Source organism: Cryptomeria japonica, unplaced genomic scaffold (assembly GCF_030272615.1).
Source record: "Cryptomeria japonica unplaced genomic scaffold, Sugi_1.0 HiC_scaffold_417, whole genome shotgun sequence".
Taxonomy (NCBI): Eukaryota; Viridiplantae; Streptophyta; class Pinopsida; order Cupressales; family Cupressaceae; genus Cryptomeria; species Cryptomeria japonica.
The window spans coordinates 238-21,777 of record NW_026729238.1 but is presented as its reverse complement, the minus strand read 5'-3'; positions in this window follow the sequence as shown (position 1 = coordinate 21,777).

Sequence of the window (21,540 nt, the reverse complement as noted above, 5' to 3'; positions counted from 1 at the left end):
TAACTAAAATTTGTCATCCATTTGACAGAAGATTGAACATGGTACCTTTTCCTCCAAACTCAGACGTTCCCAAATTTGACAAATATGATGGGAAAAGTGATCCCCATGATCATGTTCAAGAATTTTGTACAATGAGTCTTGAATTTTCTCATGATGACAACTATTTGATGAGGTTATTCCCAAGAAGCTTGGGAGGGAAAACAATGGAATGGTTATCCAAAATCACACCTCCCGTCAGATCATTCGATGAACTAGTCAACAAATTCATAACTCAATATTCCTATAACATTCAACATGCTATCACCATGTTAGATGTCTGTAACACCAAACAGAAAAACAATGAAACATTCATGGTCTTCCTTAAACATTGGCGGCATATTGTTTCGAGATATCCTCATGATGTATCTGAAAAGGAAAAGATGGAATTTTTCATCGACAACTTGAATAGTGAGATGAGTCACAGACTCAAACTCCAATGCATACCATATTTTGCTAAATTGATTGAGAATGGCATCCAAGTAGAAGAAGCATGTGTCAAGAAAGGAACATTGAAATTTTTCAAAGAAGGAACAAGTTCATCCAATTACAACAACAACAACTTGGACAAAACCAGATTTTGGACCAGAAACAAAAATAATGGAAATGAAGGAGGAATTGAATCAAATGATCCAAAATCAAAGCAGCCCGTGCTCGCATTATCAGGTAATCCTCAAGCTACAAAAAATCCCAAAGGTGCTAACCTAGGCACTAACACTTATGCACCAAATACCAATCAAGATCAACTCAACGCAAACAACACCAACAATACCCAAAACAATAACACCAGTAGGGGACCTAATCCAAACTCACGGGATAATACAAACAAATTTCTGAAACATATTTATACACCACTAGGGCAATCACTGGAGTTAGCATTCAGAGAACTCCTGACGAACAAAATTATCTCTTTACCCGCAATCAACAACTTTGAACCACAAATCAAACCACCCTGGTGGAATGACTCACACTTTTGTGATTTTCATCGCAACAAAGGTCATCAAACAAATGATTGCATCAGGCTGAAAAACCTTATTCAGGACATGATTGATAGAGGTGATTTAATAGTCGATGGTCTCAAGACAAATGGTGACCATAGAGCTTTCAAGAATCCTCTTCCAAACCACAACAAGGATGGAGCTTCAACCTCAAATGATACACGTGGAGCTTGTATCAATCACATATACAATAACACCATCAATCACATATCAGCTGAGGACAATCAAGTCAATGTTATCACAATGAAAGATAGGCATGAACATGAATTCGTCAACGTAACAACCATAGCTCAAAAATATGTCTTGAAGGGACATATGTCAACAAAAAACCCCATACCCAGAATTCAATATGATCTAGTCAGTAAACTACGCAAAACTCCTACTCAAATATCTATACTTGAGTTGCTGAAACTTTCGCCAAAACACAAAGACATATTGGAACAAGCATTACTAGAAACAAATGTACCTCAAGGTCTGGATGCTGACAAATTACAAACCATGGTCAGTCATATGACAGGGCCTCATAGCCTCACTTTCTCTGAGAATGATAATATCTCATTGAACCATCCACACAATACTCCACTCCATATTGAAGTCATGGTCTAGAAACACCGAGTTAAATAATTATTAATAGATGGAGGAGTTGGACTTAATATTTGTACCTTAAAACTTATCCATGCATTAGGATTCTCTGAGGAGTTTATTGATCCATGCAAAAAGATCACTATAAAGGCATACAATGATGAGGAAAGATCCTCTAAAGGAACAGTGGTGTTGCCAATTCAGGTAGGACCAATACAAAAGATACCATGTGCTAGGTCTTAGACATAGATCTCACATACAATATCTTATTGGGTCGACCCTGGATACATGAAATGCAAGCAATACCGTCCACTTATCACCAGTGTGTTAAATTCCCCTACAATGGGCAGGAGGTTTCTATATCAGCTGATCATAATCCTTTTCAGCATTGTAATGCTATGGGGGCAGCCCAAGATAGCTTGGTTCCACATAATAGAGAGGAACAAAATTCCTCAGCACCAGATCTTCAACAAGAAAAGTCTAAATCATTATTTAGGGATTTCAAGTAGAAAATGAAAATCAAAGAACAAGGCATGGGAGAATACTCTTTGGAACCCATGTGTTTGGCCAACTTACCAACATCACCTAGATCTCATGGATTACCTAAAACATCAACACACAAGGCCTGATTCAAAAAGAGAGGTAGGGGGAAAGGATAAGGATTAAAACCCCTACCTTAGCTCTAGTCCCTAGACAAGAGAAGCCAGCCCTGAAGGCTGGATGAGTACAACTATATACCAACCTCTTAAAGAAGCAGAGGTTTTAAGACAAAAAGAAAACAATCTCAAAAAATAGAGAGACCGGAGGGCCTAGTGACAACTAGAGTCAAAGAGAGTCTTCAGAAGTATCATCCACAAGCGCATTAGCCATATCTAGGACAATGGGACAATTAGTGCCATAGTTCAAATGAGCAGCCGATTCTGCCTTCTCCTTAGGGAGTCGGTAGTCCTTTGGAAACCATTCTTCACCCAACTCAAAACCCCAGTCATTTCCATCCACCGGAACTCCATTCTCCAATATCCTGAAGTCATCAGTCCCTGCTAGATCTTCATCACAGAGGAATTTTGCCCTCCAATCCGATGTGAAACTGCTTTGTATACCAGCCACTTTCAGAAGGAAATCAATATTCCTAGAGATGACAGGCTAGGTTTCTTGGAGGGACTTGAAATCCAGGGAATTAACAATCACAAGATTCTTCACCTTTGCTCCATTTCTAAGTGACATATAGTGATTTTGGGTATGTGGAATTCTAATATTGGCATCAATATTGTCCAATACAACATCTATTTCCCCCAAAAGGTGGTGCTTAAACATCATTTGAGTTAGCAGTTTTTCTTTCTGCTTACTAGTCCCCATGTAGATTATCATTGCAAGAAAAAAGTTTGGGATATCAACATTGGCTCTGTACCTGTGGTAAGCCATAAGAAATTCCTTTCCTAGTATCCTCTTTAGGCTATGGAGAATAAGAGGATGTCGAGAGAATAGGACCTCTTGCAGACGTATGTCCGTGATTTCGCCCAGGAAAGCCATCTGGCAACAAGTAGCTTCAAGGAGGATTGGGGTCTCCATAACAAGTCGCCAAGAAAGGAAAGCAATTTTTGGTGGAAGAGAGGGTATTCGATTGTTAAATAACAATGCATCAAACCACAGAATATGACACTCTGCAAACAATACATATCCATTAAACAACCACACACATGAACTGTCGGTATCCAACTAACCATCTGCTCCAAAGCTCCTCAACTTGGTGTCGACCAACTTTAAGCATCAAGTGATCATAAAAGAATCTTGAGAGGATCTAGTCATAACTAGATATTAAAGTACACTTATATTTAATATCCATGAACCAAAAACTGACACTAATAATTAGTGGCAGCAATGCATCACATCACGTTGATAAGAAGAGACCTTGACAGGTTAACAGGGTAGACGGTTGATCTCTCCATCAGAAACCATGACCATAAAGTGGAGAGGGGGAACTGCGGCTACCGGGGAGCAGAGCACCAGTTTGCTTCATAACCAGAAGTTGTGCAAAGAACCAAAGAGTGTGCAACTATCAATAGGCCCAACCAGAGTGCTCCAACTATCAATAGATCTAGCTAGAGGGTGAGGAGAGCATGTGAACCGGCCCAACAGAAAATCATCATCAAAGGATATTCAGGTGGGGTCACTAACTACAATTTCCAATTTAGAAAGTCTATTAGCTTCACCATTACCTTCTCTGTAAATATGGCTAACCCAAAATTCATCAAATGTAGCTAGGAGTGTCAGGATCGGTTGGAGCCACTGGTTAAGGTGCCAACTAGGGATGCTATTGTAGCAGATTGCATTAATGACATTTAATGAGTCTCCCTCCAAATGAATTTTTTACACCCCTAGTTCCTTCCCTAGCTGAAGACCTCTTAATGCCCGCTCTGAATTCTGCTTCATTATTAGTAGCCACTCCAATCTTTTCAAATATTTCTTTTATACAGAGACCATTAGAGTCCCTTAGAATGCAACCAATACCACTTTGGCCAAGATTTCCTGCAGAAGCACCATCAAATTTTACCTTGCTCCACCCAACCTCTGGCGCATCCCAATTCACCCCCACTCTTGGATTGGTCTGATCCACCAAAGTGCCCAGTCTGAAAATCAGAGGGATGAGTAGGTTTGGAAGAGCTAGCTTAATCTTACAATCCCAGTCCATGAACAAATTTTTCTTAAGTGTTTTGGATTGGGCCACCACATTTAGGAGCTCAATCAGGTGGTTCTCAATTTTCCCAAAAAGAGACATAAGGCTCATTTCTTTACCCTGGAGGATTATGTGGTTCCTTTCTTTCCAAATTTCCCAAATCAGAAGTGATGGGAGGATGAAAAAAAAATCAGAAAAAAATTGCCTTTCCTACTAGTTTAGGCCATTGCAAAAACCACTTCCCCAGCCCTGGTGGGAAGGGGCCGAAGATTCTCAGTTTTCCCATGAAATGCCACCAACAGTGACTGGAGAATTTGCAGTGGAGAAGAAGATGATTTGTAGTCTCTTCCTGATCTAGACATAAAGGACATCTACTGGGTCCATTGATACCCATTGAATGGAGTCTTTCTTGAGTTAAGATTTTTCTCTAGCAAGCTGACCAGGCAAAGGAGCCCACTTTGGGAAGGAGGTGTTGATGCCAAATAAGATTAACAGGCTAGTATTTTTTGTCTATAGCCACTTCTTTCAACTTGTAACCAAAGCATAACTTGTATTTTCCATCGGAGGAGCTGCACCACCTAATAATATCCTTATGAGGGGAAGGGAAAATAATCCTTTTGTTGAGAATGTTAGCAAATAAGTCTTTCTGACGCTGGTCCAAGTCCAGCTGATCCAAGGAGTTCCATTTTCATTTAGCAATACCATTTTCTAGGATTGGATAACCATAATCACAGATATTGTGCCCCCTGAGGCGACAGGTTTCCTCCATAACAGGCTACAAAGAGGGGTTGTGATATAGGGCAGCTTCACCAGACCAAGAATCAAATCAAAAGGAGGCATCCCTTCCATTCTTGACATCCTAGGTAACCCAATTGCTTATTATTTCCCTACTATCCATAATAAAATTCCAAATAGCCAAACCTCTAGGAGGGTTGTTGATAGCCAGAATCGTTTTAGGCTCTACGGAGTCTAGATATTTATATTTTAGGAGCCTTTCCCATTTTTGCTTCTCTTCGCAACAAATTTCCCAAACCAATTTAGCACCCATTACTAAATTCATAATCGAGATTTGGCGAATACAAGCACCACCTACCTTTTTTGGTTGGCAGATCTTTTTCCAAGCTATTAGGGGAAATTTACCTTTGTCATCCGAACCATTCCAAAGGAAATTCCTCATTAGAGAAATCAATTCATCTTCAATTGCCACTGGTAATCTTAGGGAAGCCATGGAGAAGACCGGTAGCACTGAAAGGACCAACTTTATCATAGTGAGCTTCCCAGCAGAGGATAACCACTTGCCTTTACAAGTTGCAAGCTTGGATTTGCACTTATTAATGAGATGCTTCCATTAGAGAGTTTTGTTACTACCAATGAAGAGGGGGGTTCCAAGAAACTTCACTGGGAAGTTAGAAACTCTGAGATTAAGAATCCTTGATAATACAGCCTGCAAGTTAAGCAAAGTGTTGGCAAAAAACATTTCAGATTTGTGCCAGTTGATTTTTTGACCGGAAGCCATACAGTAATCGTTAAGGCAAGTTTTGATTGTTCTAGCTTCCCTCCTCTAGGGTGAACCAAATAGAATGGTGTCATCAACAAATTGAAGATGAGTCATTTTTTCAACCCCTATTGCCACGTTAACTCCAACCCAATGAACATCTTGTTGAAGAGCTCTTATGGATCGACCTAAAGCTTCAGCCATTATGATAAACAAAAAAGGTGATAAAGGATCACCTTGTCTGATTCCTCTTGTCGAAGAGAAGAAACCATGGGATGAGCCATTAACCAGAACAAAGAATTTGGGGGAAGTTAGACAACTCGTGACCCATGAGAGCCATTCCTTGTAGAAGCCAAATTTATTAAGAACATCAAATAAGAAATCCTTGTTCACCATGTCATAAGCTTTTAGGATGTCCAGTTTTAAAATCATACAAGAGTCCTTGGTCTTCCTAGCTGTGTGAAGTGTTTCATGAGCAACGATGATGCCTTCCAGAATGGATCTTCCAGGGGAAAACCCACTTTATTCATCTGATATGACATGTTTAAGGAGGGGCTTCAATATGTTAGCTATGATCTTTATTAAAATCTTATATATAGTGTTGCATAGAGTGATAGGCCTAAAGTCACTCATCTGTTGTGGTTTTTTCTTCTTCGGGATTAGAGTAAAAAAGGTGTGATTGATGGCCCCTAACATGGTCATCTTCTTTCTTGATTCTTCTACTGCAAGATGTAAATTGTGGGCAATGATATCCTAGAAATGATGGAAGAAAGCAGCAGGGAAGCCTTCCGGGCCAGGAGTCTTATCCCGTTTCAGCTGGAGGGTGGTATTCCTTACTTCATCAATTGAAATAGGAGTACAAAGAGTTGTGTTTTGATTAACGGAAATAATAGATGGGATTGAGTTCAAAATTCTGGCTCTTGCTTCATGGTTGACTTGATGGTCACCATTCAACAAAGAGTCAAAGAATCTTACAAATTCCTGCACAATGTCCTTGTAATTCCTAACAGTGACTCCATTTGGTCTCATAATCTCTGATATTTTGTTTCTATTTCAATTGGCAAAGGCTGACCAGTGGAATAATTTGGTATTTTTATCACCTTTCTTTAACTATAACTCCCTTGAATTTTGATGCTAGTGGATTTCATCACATCGAAGGATTTCATTTAGATCAGATTTGAGAGTATTTTCTTTGATAAATAGATCCTTAGTCATTCCTAAAGATGTAACAGAGTTAGTTAAGTCTGCCAGTTCAGCCTTAATTCTTAATTTCTCCATATGAATATTCCTGAAATGGCTCTTATTCCATTCTTTGATCTTGGCCTTAATATACTTGAGATTCTTATTGAGAATGAGAAGTCTCGAATGATTCTCAAAAACTAGTTCATTCCACCAAGCCGCTATAAGATCATATAGTTTAGGCACTCTAAGTCACATTTTCTCAAACCAGAATGGGGTAACTCCCTCTGGTTGAGCCAAGGTGACCTCCAGACAGATCGGGAAGTCATCTGATCTGATGAGTGAGAGAATCGATGATTCTAAGGTTAGATTTTTGTCCTAACCACTCACCATAAACAAGAAACCTGTCAAGCCGTTCAGCAATATTAGTAAAACCCACTCTCCAGTTCATCAATGTGGAAATTCCATTGTTTTAGAACAATGTCTTAAAGGTGATTCTTCTCAACAAAATCCAAGAAGTCCTTTTGGGACGTACCAGTCCTATGAATACCCCCACTTTTCTCAATGCCAGAAAGGATCGCATTGAAATACCTAGCTACCACAAAAGTACCATCGGTAATACTATTTAGCTTGATGGATAAGAGATCCCAGAGAGCCCGTTTATCACCGACAGTAGTTGGTCCATACACATTGAAGAGATTGAAGTTCTCATTCCGTCCAAGAATAGTGACCAAGCAATGTTGCTAATACTTATCTTCCCCCACAAGTGAGACCTTAATAATCATGGGGTTCCAAATGATACCCAAGCCACCAGAGGCTCCATATGATTGCCTAAAACGCCCACTCCACTATTTCTAAACTCTCATTTTAGCATCAATCTCAGCCTTGCTCCATTTGGTTTCGTATAGTAGCCAAATATCTCCTTTGGTGTCATCAATCTAGCGCTTAATCAAGTGCCATTTGTCAGGGGCATTGAGGCCCCTGACATTCCAAGATAGGAGTCTCATAGCTCCTCAGGAAGGGTATTTCCCTTCCCTAAATTAAGTTTGGTTTGACCACTAGCAGCACCGGCTACTGCTAGCATAACTTTTTTGGATTTGCACCCCCGCACACCTTTTGGCTTAAAATTTGGTTTGTCAATAGTCAAATCTAAGTTTCCAAAACCTTTTGAAGTACCCTCCAATATAAACTTTGAGTCAGGTTCAAAGTCTTCCTCCCCCTCCGAGGAGGAGGTTTCAATTTTACCATCTTCTAGTTCAATGCCTATCGAGGAGCAGATCTGCCCTCCCATCTCCCCTATAGTGCTAGTCTCCATACCCTGAGAGTGCAAATTGCCATCTTCAATTTCAAGTTGATTGCTAGGCACAAAAGGGGAGGGTGGAAGTGAGTCCGCTAACTTGGATTCAATGTCTGCCTGTAGGGATTTGGTCTTCTCCAGAAGTGTGAGAAGATCTTGTTGGCTCTTGCTTTGACCAGAGGAGAGGGGAAATATGACTAAAGGGGTTGCCTCCATGAGTGTAACATTCTCCTTATCAAGAGTATCGTTGCAAAGGGCTTCCCCGACGTCAAAGGCAATGGGAGGTTCTGGATGTAGTTTTTCCTCAATAGGAGATTGTATACAGGAATAACTTCATTGTATCGTAGCCGAAACATCACAACTAATACTGGTATGATACAAGGAGAAGCATTTAGAATGAATATGCAGCTAATCTTCCCTATCAATCTTTTGGATCCAGATCTTCACTGCCCCAATAATTCTAACTTCATCGGGGATCTTGTTGATTTGGTCTATGCTTATACAAATTCTTAGAAAGCTTCCCCATAATTTTATCCTCCAAGATGTCGTCTGCCGATACAAAGGTACCAAGGTTTTTACATATATCTTTAATGACATCAATATGCCAATAATCTGAGGGACAATTATATAGTCTTATCCATACCTTGATCTCTGGCAATACATATGTTCGGGGATTGAAATTGGGCTGCCAATCAATGATGTGAACCTCAATGCCATCTAAGATATATGGACCTTTATTTTTAGCTTGCCATTTCTCCTCATTTCTCATAAATTCAATCATATAGAATCATTCGGGAGAAGATTAATGTTAATATCCTATACCCACTGTGCTCTACACAAGGATTAAAAGATGTCCTTAACCCGCTTTCCACCACCCCACTTGATGAAAAGGCAAGACTCAAGCAAATTTGACCTAGCAGAATTAATTTTATTCTCATCCAAAAAGATAGTGGGTCTTGAGGTTTTTCTTACCGGTTTATGAAAACGGGTTCACTAAGTGAGACAAACTACTCTTCCAAAGTCAGGGCGTCTTTCATGATTCAATCGAGGGTTCCAATTTTTAGGATGAAACTTGGATCTCCAAAACTTGGCATGGTCCACCCTTGACATATCTTGCCTGAAGCGCCCATTCCACTTTTGGAAATTACCATGACCAGTCGGGGGAACCAAAAAAGAATCAGTGTGCGGATTGCCTCTCTCAAGTGGCACATCAGAAGTGCTAGGTTCAGGTGGTGGATACCAGTTTCGGGGGCCCTCGGATGTGGGATTCTTAGCCTTGTGAAACCAAGCTTTATTATTCCAAATGAAACCATTCTCCTTCCACTTATGCGAGTCAATAGGGCACTGGTTACCAGTTGAATAAGGATTTCCATAGTTTAACAGCGGACTGGAGTATTTGGTGCCCTGGAACCTATCTGCCTTCCCAACTTTAGTCAGTTTGTGGACAACATGTAGTCTACCTGTCTCAATGGGGAAGGCAATGTCTGCTTCATCACTCCAAGATCCAACCTTCGTAGACTGGGTGACAGAATAACACACATTAGTAACCCTGCTCTTCTCGCTAGCATTGATCCTGTTGCCATCCAGTGCCGCCATTTCGCCAAAATTCAATACACAAATTATTTTAAGGATATGAATCTTCCCCTTTCTATGTTGGCTACTTCCTCTTTCTATATCTCTTTATTTTATTATCCCCTATTCTTCTATCCATCTTTCTCACTCAAACACTCCTTGCTACTCCTACTCATATCTATCTGAATATGTCTCACTACCCATATCTATCTCAATATGCTCCCTATTTCTCCCTCCCTATCTCTATATCACTTCTTGTATCTTTCTCCTTTTATGTCTCCATCTCCCCCCTATCTCTCACTCTCTCTCCATCTCCCACACTCTCCCTCTCACACCCTCTCACCCTCAATATTTTCCAACTTACATTTATATCTCTAACTCTCCTTTATATCCTTATCTCTCCTTCTCTTTATCCCTATGTATCCCTCCCTCTCTCTCTCACTATCAATTGCTTCTTTTATATCTCCCTAGTTCTCTCTCCTCTCTCTTTTCCTACTTATTTATATATAAATTGATCTCCTTGTCCACATATTGCAAACATAACATGATATTGTTGGTAATCAACTGGAGCATACCCATAAAAATTAATGATTGAAAACTCTAATAAGAACCAATTAATTATCCAACCAATTGATTATCCATTGTCTAATATTCAAACACTTTAAATTTATTAGACCCAAATTTTGACTTTTTATGATATATCATAGAAGGTAGAAAAAAAGAAATGAATATATTACCTTTGAAATTTGATACTAGGATGATCTTTAGCCATCTAAAATAAGTTTTAAAAAAATAAGATATTTTAAAAATCTGCAATTTCGTAACTACATATGTGTCATAGTTCATTGATTAGATGTATATGGCCATGTCTCCAAAAAGAATAAAACTTGAGTTAATTTGTGAAAAGCTCTTAAAAGGCAATGAAAACATACTACATGTGTAAGTGAATTTGTGTGCAAGTGTATGGAATTGAACATGCTATTTTGTGGAAATGGTTCTAAGGCAATGATTTAAGCAATAATGAAAACCTGACAAAAGATAAACCTCAATACAAAAAACATTGTGATAATGGCAAGTGTTGTTGATTCTTTCCAAAACATAAAGAAAAAGAATCTTGTCGATTATTTCTTGTGCCTTATTCTCCTACCTTTATCTCAAATTAGGGATTATTAGGTGAAAGATGTGTGCGTCTCCATACAAGTTGATTGCAAAAGCTTCTTGAATTCACTCTCTTAAAGTTAATCATTTAATCTTCTAATTCATCACCATTTATATTCATCAAGAGATTTTTTTTCTAAGCTGTTTGATGATTTAAAAAGGTCAAATTTGTTTCTTAAATTCTATAAGCTTTAAGTAGATCATTAAAAAATTATAAACATTTGTGTTTATCTTATGATTTTTTCCCAAATTCTAAGATTAGTGCAAGATGATGGAAGCATTTAGGGATGAAGAAAATCTAGATAAGTGAAACTATTTCAGTTGTGGTGCAGAAATGACAATTGTAGGTGGTATGGTGGTAGTGTATAACACAAATTTTGAGCATTCATGAAGGTCTTATACTCAATGCTTAACAACATGTATTGTCTGGTGACAAACATCTCTATTGTAAATGTCTACGTACTTTGGAGTAAGGGGTTTAAGCATGACTTGAGTCACACTATTTTAACATCAAGGATAAGGTATGTGCTAATTGCATGCAAATGGTATGTAATAATTAGAAAAAAAAGTGTATTACTAGGTGGCAAATGATTTTCTTGGATTCGTGCAAGATTTGATGCCTTTGATGAAAAAGAGTTGGTTAAAAAATTGTGAGAGCCGATTGCATTAATGAGAAATGATGAAATTTTGACCAATAAATTTTATCATAATATTTGTATAAATAGAAATATGCACACAAGGGGGGTTTACAACAATGGGATCAATAGGGGGATCTCTAGCCACTCAAAATTGTCTACAACTACAAACGATATTTTTACTAATTATTCTTTTAATTTAATTAAATAATTTTAATATTAATTAATCCAACATCAATCCACTAAATATTTCAATGGAGCGAAAGGGCGGGTGTGGGTGTTGTGCAGGCACTAGGGATTTTAAAGTTGTAGAGGATGGGGAGGATTTAGGAGATGAAGCTGACCCATCTCACTTGGTCGTTTGGGAAGAAGGCTCTATTGATGTGCTGTTGGATGGAGGGTCCTTTGTAGATGCTACCTCCCAATACGAGGGTGTAGAGTGGCTTCTTGTCTGGTTGGATAGCTCGAGATTGATGACAATGGGTCCAAAGGCTATTGTGGTGTTTCGATTGCCTTCCTCTATCTGAGGTTTCTGGTGCGATTTTAATCTACTATTTTGCCACGTTTGTCTCTGGGTAGTCCTGAGATCTATGCTTAGGATGTTTTCTGTGTGGGCTTCTGTTGTCTTTCCCTTGGATTTTGTCTCTGGTACTCCTATGGAACTAATGTCCCTTCCTATGGAGGTGGATTGGATTGTGGTGGAAAAGTCTAGGATTTGGGTGACTTTGTGACATCCTCGTTCTCTGTGGTTGTCAAACTGGGAGACTCTCCTATTGAGGTGGAGATATCCTTTGTGGGAAGAGATGGTTTCTCTTGTTCAGAGGCTTTGTTGTTGGGCAACAACTTCTCTGGAGTTGGGTTGCATATCATTTGGCTTCTCCTTTAGTTGGATCCTTTCTCTTCTTCCCCTATTGAGGTGGGGGTTGATTCTTTGAAGGTGAAGATAGTTTTTGCCTATGAGGGGCCTGTTTCTTTTGTGTGGACTCCTTGTTCTCTCCTTGCTTGTTACTTGGTGAGGATTTCTTCTGCTCCTCTTGCCCATTCTCATGGATCTCTAATTAAGGAGATTTTCTCTCCTATAGAGGTGGAGAGGTTGCATGGGTTTTGTTTTTGTTGAGAGTGAGCTATCTAGGTAGTCAGTTTTCTCTCTTTCTTGTCCTATTGAGGTGGCTTTGTCTCATATTGAGGTGGAGAGATGGTGCAAGGGATTTTTTATATTGTACTTGTTTGTGTTGTTGGTTGAGAGAGCCTATCAAAACCCTGATGGAATGATTTGTAGAAGGTTTCGTATGCCTTGTCAAAACCATATGTCCTAGAATGTGCCTTCAAGATGAGCTATTGTTGGTTGGGCCTTGACTGGTTGTGGGAGCCTTGTAAAACACACTCTCACATGTTGTGGGAGCCTTGTAAAACCCACTCTCACATTTTGTGGGAGCCTTGTAAAACCCACTCTCAATATTGAGGGAGCCTTGAAAAACCCTATGTTTTTTGTTCCTCTCAGGGAAAGGCTAGATGCTAGCAATTTTTAGGGGCCTAGTTTGGTCAGTGATTTTTTTTGGTTAGGTTCAGGATTTTCTATTTTTGGTTAGCTAAGCGTGCCTGATAAAACCCTTGTTCTCTATTTCTGGAGGTCTATTGTTTTCTAACTTAGACCCTCTTCTTTTGCTAGCCTGGTTTGTAATGTTTTACACTTGATATTTGGTTGTTGTTTGGTTGGTTGTAGTTGCTCTGATTTTTTATTTATGTTTTTTGTACCCTTTGGAATTTGGGATCTAGACACTCAAAACTGCAGAAGGTTTCAGGTCCTTTCTAAAACCTGTTGTTCACTTCTAGGTAGTCTAGTCCATTATTTGATGACAAATCTTTGATTGTAAGGTTTTCGGGGCCCCTTAAAAACCTATTTTATCTTAATAAAAAACATCAATCCCTTAAATAATTTTCAAAAATCATTTTTTCCTCTTTTATCATAAATTAAATAATTTTTAATTATTTATTATTTTCAATTTTTTGTAACATTAATTAAATGGTTTTTCATTACTTAACCAATTCTTTCTTGCATACATAATTAGATAATGTTTATTGTTTAATTATTTTAATTTTCTTCCATTGTGAACATTAACTCTTCATCTCAATTACTCAAATATAACACTTGTATTAAGTTCAACTGATCAATAAATTTTGTCTATCTCCATCATGCAATCAATTATGCCAATTGATTTTTCTCGTCAAATCTCATCCATGATCATCAAATCATCACTATTGATCAATATCAAAAAATCTATAAAAACAACCTGTCTCATAAATCCTAAATAACCATAGCCTTTGAGATTTTGTGTGATCACGCTACTGAAATAGTGGTAGAATACAAATTTGAGAGAAACATATTTCCCATACTCAAAAAGTGAGAAGAGAAATGAAGGTAACTTTGGTGCATGTTCGAAAGGCATGACTGTTTTTTTTTAATTTGATTTCTTGCATTGCATACATATATTACTCTAATTATTTTGAGATTGAGACAATAGTGTGTTTTGCACAGTTTGTGCTTACCTATATATTCACACTATATTTCATTTCTAATCTCATACATTTTGACAAATCACATTTGTAACTTTAAAGAACACACCTATGCGCAAAAAAACTAATGATTAGTAAAGTGACACAATTGAAGCTTTAAATAACATATTTGTGGCTTAAAATGATGTATTTGAGGATTTAAACACTACAACTTTGGTATTATGTCACACATATGATGAGATAAAAATGTAGTTTTATAAAATTGACCATAAATTTTGTATTAACATATTTCATTTTCAAAATTCAAAAGCATTGCAAAGCTAGTTTTTGATTAATAAAAGTAGGAGAGGGCCCATACCCTTTACATAACCAGGAGAAGCTCACAAGTAGTAAAACCCCCAGACACCAAAAGGAGGAATCCCCTTTTTAAAAAACAATGCTAAATACAAAAGCACCTTACAAGTGAGAAAAAAAGTCTCGAGCCCTTAGTAAGGCTTCACTCTTAGAACATAGGGGTTTTAGAAAGCAACTTGAACCATAACCATAGAAAAAATTCTTGCACCAAAGAAAAATCAAGAAAACTAAAAAGTAATAACAAGTTTTGAAAGGCACCTCGAAACATTAAAGGAACATCTAGCCATTCCATCAAAACATAATATAAAATTGAATTTACTAGCCCTAGCATGGTCAAAAGCCCCTCAATAAGCCACCTCACAACATAAATTCTTAGGAGGAAAAACCTAGAAAGAAGGATAACCTGAGAAGAGCCCCCAACCAAAAAAAATAGAGAATCAAAGATCACAAAATCTACCATAGGCACAAGATCCATGGGACAAGCCAAAAAGGCACAAATGATAGGGAGGGGACGGAGTGAAAGTAGATGTCCTCCATGAAGACAACAACCTCCAGAAACAATAAGGATCCAACATTGTAGCAGAATCATAAAAAATAGAACCTTATTTGGTTAGGCACCCACAAGGTAACCAGCCACCAACATTCATTCTAGGTCCATTCACCACAACATAAGGAAACCCACTACAAAAGGAAATTGTTCCTTTACCAAAAATAAAGAGAACACCCCACTAGCTCATAGCATCATAATACATCTTTAAGAACACAACACCTTCACGACCAACCACTAGAGGGTTACCAGAAGGGAGAAGGAAACAAACACTTCTTGGCCCCTCATCAAGTAGGAGAGGAGAGTAAAGAGAAAGACACACAAAATAGAAAAAATAAGAATTCATTCTCACGGAGACCTAGGCACCGAAAGAACCCATCATCCAAAGCAAAATGCCCCCCTCCATAGGACGAGAACCACAAAACAAAGGAATCCTCAATACAGAGAAGCAACATTTGGAAGCTAATAAGAATATCCACAACCGACCACAGAGATATGGTATCCCAACACAAACACCACCAAAAATTCAGGCAAACCCAACCACAACATGTAGAGAGTGCGGTGGTAAATTGACATATGCACCGAGCACATCCATGTCACGATAGGAATGAAGACCTCGATACTCAACGCACAATAACTACCATTCAACAGTAGCAATGAAAGGGGAGGGGGGAGAACAAAGTCTGCGAACAAAGAAAATGGATCCAGGGGATGCCATGACAAAGGCAACATAGATACCTAGAAGTCCACACAAGAGAAAAAGCCCCATCGTAGAGCTAAGAAGCTCGTAGGAACTGGAGGAAACCCCAACGAAGGGCCATCAGGAGGCATAGAGCACCAAGCGCCATGGGGGACACCCAATAAGATAAAGAAGATCGAAGACCAACCACAACAACAACGAACCCAAAAAACAAAGTAGATCAAAGTCCAATATGTGTAGTATAGGCCCACATAGTAGCAACCATAATACATAGAAAAGCCTTAGCCAAGAGAAAAAAGAACCACTTGTTGAACCAAAATGAAACACCCAGGAATAGGGATGTCCAAGCACCAATCCATCACAGCCCTGGGATAGAACTCCCCCAGCTGAAAAAAGGGAGAGGAGATATCAAAAGGACCCAACAACAACCCACAAAAATGAAACAGGAGGATAAAAAACACTTTTCCCGCACACAAGGGAGCCAAAGTACGGAAACCCAAACTAAAAATAGGCTAGATCTAACCGGGCGACTAGGATTAGAACCCTCATCAAAACCTTTATCTTCATCTGTATCTGCATATCCCACAGAAACCTTAACTCCACACCCGTTAACACCTCTTCTCTCCATCAACTAATACAATGTTGAAATATTAAAAAAATAACATTTTGTATTATAGCGACAATGATTGGTTCTCATGGTTATATATTGCAAAGCTAGTTTGACGACTAATGTTGTGGTCTAATTCATTTTTCTAGATCTTTCATAAAAAAATTGCTAAATTCATTCAAAGTCACCTCTTCTTTTCAAATCTTCAAATTCTCATAGCTTTTTAATATGAAATCATCTTTAAATGACTTTTGTTTATTTCTATGAGAAAATCATACGAAATCCATTTATAGGATGTGTTATATGATTTTCACATTATCCTTTTTTACCAAATCTTATTGTGGATTTGGCAACTGATATAATATATGCAACTACTTGGCAATCACTGAGAGGAGACCTTGATCTTGAGATTACCTACTTCAATTTCTATCTTATATAACACTACAATTTTCTAAAGGAAACAACCTTTTTTGTTGTATATTGTGTTCTTGTACGCTTTCTATTTTTCCAATGGTGTTGTGTGTGCATCTCCTCTCCTCGTGTGCTCATGTAAATTTGGGCACAAGAGAAACATCAACATTCTTCTTTCATTTTTTACTAGAGAGGTCTGATTGGGATTTCATTACCATTTTCTTTAACCTCAAATAGATTTTCTAGCATTCTATATAAAGATGGGATCTATATTCATAGGGTATTCCTCACTATGAACCTTTATTGTACAATCTCAAGAGCCATTAGTCATTCCTATAGTGTGGTACAAGGTATAGTGTCATGCCTATAGTTACCCAAAATATATCATCCTAAGTAATGTCAAAATTTCTTGTTAAATTTGTTAGATTTGTGTGAATATTGAGTAGAGCAGTGGTAATGAACATATAATGTATGCAGTAAGTAGAGCAATGGCATTGAGCAACTAAAGTATGTATGATCCACTAGAGTTATTTCCTGAAGATCCTCTTCTCCAAAATCTTGTGTTTTGTTTATCATGGTTTGTGACCAGTTTCGGTAACAGTTGTGTCTATTGTATTGTGTTCTATGTTCCAAAATCTATGGCATTTGTATCATGAGGATGGAAGTCATTGTGCTTGGAATTTGTGCTTATGGATGTGTATCCATGGGTCCAGTAGACCCTTGTATTGTGTCGGTAATTAAGGTGTATGCTTCAATAAATAAAGCGTGTAAATGAACTGTGTAGAAGATCAATGAAGGCCAACTTGGTTACTCTTATTTTTTTGTAACAGGTTGATTCGAGGAATGTATTATTGTGTAAATCATTTTTGCTTGGTCGACATATCATTCGGTTTATGTGATTACTAGTATGTGTGTGTTTGTGTGGATGAGTAATAGGATGAGCAATAGAGTGTGTCCGTATTACAAGTAGTAGAGTATGAAGTATGTGAGTAACAAAGTTATGGACTAGAGAGCAGTATATAGTGCAAACAGTGGAATATGATATATGAGTGTAGGTGTGTGTAGAGAAGAGTCACAAAGTTGCAGTAATCCCTTACGAGATCTGTTGCAAGCAAATGGATTCGCAGAGTGTACTCATAGTATTGCAGTAATCCCTTACGAGATTTGCTCCAAGTAGTTGGATTTGTACACATTTATACACACACACACACACACACACACACACACATATATATATATGCATATATGCATGTTAATATCTTTTTGTATATCTTTTAATTTCAGCTATTGACTCAAAAAATCAAAATTTAGTTTTAAAATAATATTATATGAAAATACTTATATAAATCAATTTTACCAAAGCAAAATAAATATTGTACGTACTATGAAGTTATAAGCATTTCTAATTACCATTTTGCCTTTTGCCTTGGTTTCACTCCACCTTCATGTATATCAAACCCATCCACTATTGACTGTGTTGCATGACAAAACAGTGCCACAGTTAGTTAAATAAAAATAAAATTAGATTTATAAGAATAATTAGTAAAAGTGTGATTTGTAAACTATGTATATTTTTCCACATCTGCTGACCTCATTATTGAAAAATCTCCACTTTATAGAGATTTCATGTACCAATTGTATATGCATTCTTATTTATACATATATTATAATAAAATTTTGTTAAATAAAATTCAACTTCTTAAGACTCCAAAGGTCAAAGTTTTCCGCCATTGGTAGAAGTCCTACGTTGTTAGTTTTTAAAAAAGCTTTCTCCATACGTCAGACTTATTGTTTATTGTTTGAAGAAGCCTCCTTGGGAATGGGGGTTGGAACGAGGGGGCTGTCAGAGAAGTAGCTAATGCAGTAATAAGTTCCTTATATAAATTGTTTTTTATGTGGCTGTATAGCCACTTCCAGCTGTCAGTTGTAGACATCAATTAATTTAAATTTAACTATGAAAAACAGTTAATGTTCCTAATCATAAACACACCAATTTATTGGTGCATAAGTTGATCAGCTGCCTTTCATTAGTAGCTGGTGTCAGCGTGGCACTTTCAGTTTTATTTTGTTCATCTTCCAAAAATATTTCTTACACACGATTTAATACACAAATATCGAGAAATTTAACACCAAAAAGTGTTCAACTACTAATTCTTTCTCTTAATAGGAAATGCTTGCTCTGGCTAATAACATCAGCAGTAATAGCCTGTAGTTATTGATCTGAGCTTTCTTGGAGACACATGCCTACTGGTCTTAGGACTCCATCCGATTCATCTTGTTGCACAGGTGAGTGGTGTTGTGCATTGTGTGGTTTTTTGGTGGGTTAGGATCTTGATTTTTGTTGTGACTACATTGAGAATGTTAGGTTTTGTTCGTGTTACAAGATCTTTGTTGCTGCTGTTGTTGTTCTTGTTCTTGTAAGACAGACCTTTAGAATGCATCTTTTTAATCTTCTGATACTTTTTGTGTTGTTTTTTCTTTTAATTTGATTACAGATGTCAGTGATCCACTCTATGCAGAGCTCTGGCATGCCTGTGCTGACCCCTTGTCACCATGCCAAAGGATTGGAGACCGGGTGTTCTACTTCCCCAGGGTCATATAGAGCAGGTAAGTATATTTTTCTCTTATGATTATTTGGCTGTTCTAAGGAGTGTGGCATATATATGTCTTTTGGCTTCAATGTGAATGCAAGCATGATCTCATATATTGAAAGTTCCCCCGAACGATCATGCACATGCTATTAGGACTTGTTGCAGCTTCTGGGTATGTACTTATGACCAGGGAATCTTCATTGTTTCATGCCATGTTTATATTGTTCAATCGAACCACATACAGCTTTCTCTAGCGGGAAAGGTTTTCTCCGCGAATATGCTCCAATACATTTAAAGCGTTATCCACACGAGATCAGTTCATATGGAATAACATAATGCCCCTCTTTATTGTAAGGTTATGTCTATTCTGGCTTCAAAACGGATCTCTAACACGCCACAGGTTAGTCAATGGCAGCCTTTAATTGCAAAATCGACAGTATGAAATGTCCTACTAACACGCATGTTAGTCAATCCATACTGTCATTTTGAAACCAGAATAAACACCTCCCTATTGTAATGTTGCCACTGAAAAATGTGTTTTGTTTGTCTCCCACACTATTACAGCGATTTTACCACACTATTACAGCGATTTTACCACACTATTACAGCGATTTTACCTACTATGGCATTAGAACCACACAACCATCATCACAATGTCAAATCACCGGAGACAATTGGGATTCGGTTTGTACTTGACAAACTGACTATTAATTGCAAAGACCACCAAATAATCATCATTGTGTGCTCAGCCTTCGTCTAAATTAGTAATATACTTTCGTCTAAATTAGTAATATACCTCTTGATATTATTTTTTTGTAATTAATGTCTCTTTTCCTCCTTCCATTCCTGTTTTATTGTATTGCAGGTTGAAGCATCCACGAACAAGGAAGCTAAACAACAGATGCCTTCCTGCCTTCCAAAATTCTTTGCCGGGTGAAGAATCAGTTGCTGCCGATAAATTGATATCAATTCTTTTGTTCTTTTGTCAGTTGACTTACCTCGTTTTGCATGGTTCTGGACTATGGTGTTTAGCTCATGGTCTTTTGGTCCTTTTCCTAATTGTGTATCCGAGCTATTTAGTTTATGACATTCCTTAGAAGCTGAACCAGACATACATGAAGTGTTTGCTCATACTACTTTGCTTCTCGAGGCAGAGCTATGCTCTTCAATTCTTCTTAAGCTAAGGTCCGTCTGGCATGTATAGGTCCATATGACCTTATATCTCAGACCTAAATTCTTGGACATTCGAAAAACCATATAGAACACCTCCAGTAAGAAGTGGGTCTGCTGATATAGATTGTTCCATTCACAGTAGGATGAGTGCACTGATATGGATCTTCCTTCTCCACCGCATCCAAGGCCTTCTATGCATTTATTTTTTAGGACTTTCAGACACAAGTGGACTTTTCCTGAAGAATGCCTTGGACCTCTTGTTGGTTTTCCAATTGCAATTGTTAAAGCACTGATATATAATTTTTATCTTATCTTGGGTGTTTGTTGAAGATAGTATTGAACATATTATATTCATCTATGTAATGAAAATTGTCTGTTTTTTATAAGACATGGGTCAACATCCTCTAGCTCAAGAATTAGTTGTTAATGATCTACATAGAAATTATTGGTGTTTCCAGCAAATCCTTCATTCTGGGTGGCTTGCCATATTCTCTGTTAACTTGTATTAAACTAGATTTTAAATTTAGGAAGAACTGTTGAATTTTTCCGTCCAGCTTATTCAATTTAGCCCATATTATAAAAAAAAGGATGTATCTGTTTTCAGAAGCTTTGTTGGTTTGATCAGATAAACCCCAGAATCTTGATTTGGTCGTGGTTTGTTCTTGGTCTGGTATGTTCCAATCCGCAGGTGAAGACGGCATGGTTTTGAGCCTATGTTCGAACCCTCTCTGAAGTGCCCTTTTAGAAAAAATTTCTGACTTTTGCTTTTGTTATCACGTTTTATGAAAGAATAAATAATTGTTCCTATACCTTGCTGTACAAATGCTATTTCTTCGTTAAAGGTGGGGCACTTCCACAAATGACATCAACAAAGATAGGAAGCTGAGAAGAATGACGTTTATATGTTGCAAAAATGAATTTTTCTCTACTGAAACCATCTGGTTTAGACATTGCTTCTAGTTTATATGATGAAATATGGAAATTCTGCTTAAGACTGTAAATCATTTTTCATTAATA